The following is a 4,008-nucleotide window of genomic DNA, read 5'->3' as shown; positions in this document are numbered from 1 at the left end:
TCTCATATTCGACAAATTTTCATTTTTTAACTTCTTCGAAGAAAATTAATTGAAGAACAAGAGTAAACTTTCACTATAGTAGCACCGAAGCTCCAATACCTTTCACAAATAAAAAATTTTCCATACAAAAGTTTTACTTTCATCGGTCTGTTTATCTGACATCTATATGCTATAGAGGTCTGATGTAAACAATTTCTTCGTAGATTGCAAGGTTGGCTCAGGCGAAATTTTGTTGGGATATCTGCTAAAATCAGAGAGTTTTTCATACAAGAACTTGACTTGGATCGCTCATATCGTATTTCAGCTATATACTACATCGCCAAAAAAAAAAATAATTTCAATACAAAGACAGTTTTATGAAAATTTAGTTTGTATTACAGTTATATGCTATAGTTGCACGATCTGAACCATTTCTTTAATGAAAAGTTTTGCCTCTTTGGCAAATAATCGGTGCCAAATTTCATGAAGATATCTCGTAAAATCAGAAAGTTGCCCATACAACCGCTTAGTTCTGCTCGTGCAGTTTGTATGACAGCTGTAAGCTATACTGGTGCAATATCAGCGGTTCCGACCAATAAGCAGCTTAGTTAAAAGAAAAAGGGGTGTGTAAAATCTCAGATTGATATCTAAAAAACGGGGCTAGGCAACATATATTTATCCATACGGTCATGACTTAATGAACTCGACTTGGCATTGATAATAAAAAAAAAAATATATATATATATATACTCGTTTGTATACCATATATTATAAGGTTTTCTACGTTTCCTTGTGGATATTACATGCTGCGTGGAAAACAATATACCCTGTTCAGGTCATAATAATAACATTAATTGTGAAGAGTGTAAGAGGCGTATGAGTAACTAATTTTGCTTATAACTGGTAATGAACATCGAATGTAGTCAACACCAACGTCTCTAAATGGAAGCTTATTTAATGTTATATTATTAAATGGTAATGGTTTACCATTATAATCGCTTACTGATAAATTTTCCAAAAATTAAATACAAATATATTTTCTTCATAGATAATACCGAAAAAATATCAGCAAAAGTTTATTCAAATTTTATTAATTTTTTAGAGTAGTAAGCTATAAGCTCAACGATCGCGACTAATCCGTATGGTTTGTAGTTTTTGCAAACTATTTTCATTAGAAACTCTAACGCATTGTAAATTTGCAATCAAACTTGCTATCTAAGTAGTGGAGGTGATCAATAGCTCTAAATTGTGGGTAAAGACTGCAATCATCGCTGATCGACAGCTCTTGGAAACCAATGCAGTGATTAACGAGACTAAAAATCAATTGGTGATTGGTACAATAGCAATTAAAAATAAATTATTTTTTAGCGCTTGAATCATATGTGTCTTTTGTCGCCTGATCATGACGATATTGCATGATCAATTAGTAAAAAAAGTGTATAAAAAATACATAGAAAAATAGAAATAAAAATAAAAGCGAAAGTAAATCATTTCAACTTACAGCCAAATACGGAAATAGATTTTTCGCTCGAAATAAAAAAAAAACAACATTTGTTCATAGCTCAACTCACCCTTGTTGCAAATGCAGCAGGCAACACCAACAAACACACGGATGCAACACGCATACACACACAATATCGTGCGTATACTGGAACTAAGATAACTGCTCAAATATACCGAAAAACACGACTAAACGCCGATTTCGTGCAACGATGCGTGTCGCAAATCGCTGAGATCAAGTCAAAAAAGTCAAACAATCAGCAACGTCGAACGCTTGCCACGCGCACGCATATGCATACAACTTTTACTTTCGAAATTCTAATTTTTTGCACTTGTTTAATTTGCGCTTCTTGAATTTTTTTCGTGCGTTCACTTTGAATCGTTTTGTGGGAATAGTGCATACGCGCTGCAGCAAACTAGTGGCATAGTACTGGTTTTGCGAGGCAGTGTCGCGGCAGCAGGCGATGCGCCGCAGACGCAGGCATCCAAACGACGAGAACTGTGTGACGCGAACGCAGCGTCAAGAGGAGCGCGCGGCACGGGTGGCAGTAGGTGACACAATCAACAAAAAAAAAACAAAAAAAAACGTTGAGGCAGAGGTGGGCAGGCGTTGGTGTCGCAGCCACAGTTGCATTCAAAAAAAAAAAGGAACAGCAACAGCAACAATAGCAACAATAAATAGTAGTTACGGCAGTAATACGCAAGCAATTTGCGCTATTCACACGGACGCGCATAGGCGAGCGCAACGACGTGACGACGCCAGCAATTACGCCAGCCCAGCGGCTCACACGGCAGCGTTGAAACTACGACGCGAACGCGTTTGCACGGAAAATATGGGCTTTTTTTCGCAATGGGGTCGCACAGGAATTTCGCATATTCGCACGTTTGCCAGCGAAGCGCTTCGCGTTTTCGTGAATTTCTACGAATTTCTTGCACTATTATTCAGAGGTTTCAAGCACAACTCTATGCATTAGATAATTGCTGTTTACACAATTCTTACGATTATTATTATTACTGCTCTAATTATTTGCAATACTCATTTTAATTTCATGTTAGCTTACGAATATTTTTTATAGCCACGTAAAATTGAGTTTTAGCAAATTTCCAATATTATTTATTCGACACAACAACAGCGCCGCTGTGCGCGTTCACCCAAAAACGTGCCTAAGCGTTAGCGCGAACCGCCCCTAGCTACAGCGCGCGTGTGACGGTTGTACAGAGTAGAAGTGCGGCGATAGTGAGGCGCGTGCATGCGGCGCTTTCAAGGTCAACTGATAGCGGGCGGTGTGGGTAAAAGTGACGATTCTAAGATACCAAGCCGTAGCTAGCGAAAAATTGTGCGCATACAATTCGCGAACACTTAGAACGCGCCCGTTTCGGCAACTATATGCGCTGGCGGGCCTGGGGGCTAGGCGAGTTCAATGCACACAGGACATAAAACACACAAGTGGCTGCAGCTGTTCCGCTAGGAAATACGCGCACTGTCGTTACGTATACGCCACGTCGTTCAACGACCGATTAATGGTTGCAACTGTCCGTCCGGTGCTTAGCGGCCGTAGACGAATGCTATGCCTTGGCAGGCGCGCGCGCGTGTATATGTATGTGTATGCTTATGTTTTGTGTCATTTCTCGCTCACCGATACAAGTTCAAGAATTTTTATGCATTTCGTATGTGCGCGATGGCATCACTTGCGCCGCGCTCTGGTGAGCGCTGAGAGTCAATGCAAATTTTTGGCAAGCAAGCATTAGTTAGTTTACCGCTGATGCCGCGGGCAATGTTTGTCGTGCGCGCGGCTAGTTTGCCTTTCAAACATTTACTGACGCATCTCGTGCAGCGCTGGTTCGACAACAAACCATACACATACAAGCAGTAGCGCGTCAAGACGAGCGGGTTATGCAAACTAAACGATGAAGTTAGCCACTGCACACCAGATCGTTAGAATTTAAAGAATATGTGTGTAAATAAGCACAGAAAAGTGTGAAAGTAAAATATATAACAGAAATAGCAAATATTTGAAAAGCGATCAGCGTTTGTGGGCGCACACGAGCGCATGTTTAGGCGGGAGCAAGGCAGCACTCGGTTAGATTGGTTTCGGCTGTTTTATTTATTGCTGCTAGCTGCTGTTTTATCAGTTTTGCTGCGAAATTGCTTTATTCGAGTGCAGTTACGCACATCAAAATATACACGTTGAACTTAGCGGGCGAAAGGCATAAAGTGCTTAACTCAATTTGATGAAGAATTGAGCAAAAGTTTTTATAGATTGTACTTTTGCTCGATCTTAACCCTGGCCAAATACAAAGCCACATAAAGAGTCCCTTTTATATTTTTCTCACACTTTTCTTGAGCCTTTGCCAGTGTACAAGAAGATAATGATATACACAAAGCGCTAGAAATTCCCTTTGTCAGCGAAAGCAAAAAAAAAAAAAAAATCATAAGAAGTTGTCTAATTTAATTTTACTTTTTTACTTTTATTTAGAATTTAGTGTTTTTTGTTTCGTTTATTTCATATTCATATTTTTTTTAATTTT

The 4,008-nt window shown here is 39.2% G+C and overlaps 1 protein-coding gene across 1 annotated transcript in view; it reads right to left on the bottom strand.

The window, feature by feature from the left end:
* Positions 1-1,582, bottom strand: part of LOC108974202 (longitudinals lacking protein, isoforms A/B/D/L) — a 230,022-nt gene extending 228,440 nt beyond the window's left edge. Inside the window, exon 1 of the mRNA XM_018941906.1 lies at positions 1,551-1,582. The gene's annotated coding sequence lies outside the window, so the exon portion shown is untranslated. The remainder of the gene's footprint in view (positions 1-1,550) is intronic.
* Positions 1,583-4,008: the final 2,426 nt, after the last annotated feature.

Source organism: Bactrocera latifrons, unplaced genomic scaffold, assembly GCF_001853355.1.
Source record: "Bactrocera latifrons isolate USDA-ARS-PBARC rearing strain unplaced genomic scaffold, ASM185335v1 scaffold_54, whole genome shotgun sequence".
NCBI lineage: Eukaryota > Metazoa > Arthropoda > Insecta > Diptera > Tephritidae > Bactrocera > Bactrocera latifrons.
Note: the sequence above shows the minus strand (reverse complement) of the source record. Positions and strands in the feature narration are given on the sequence as shown.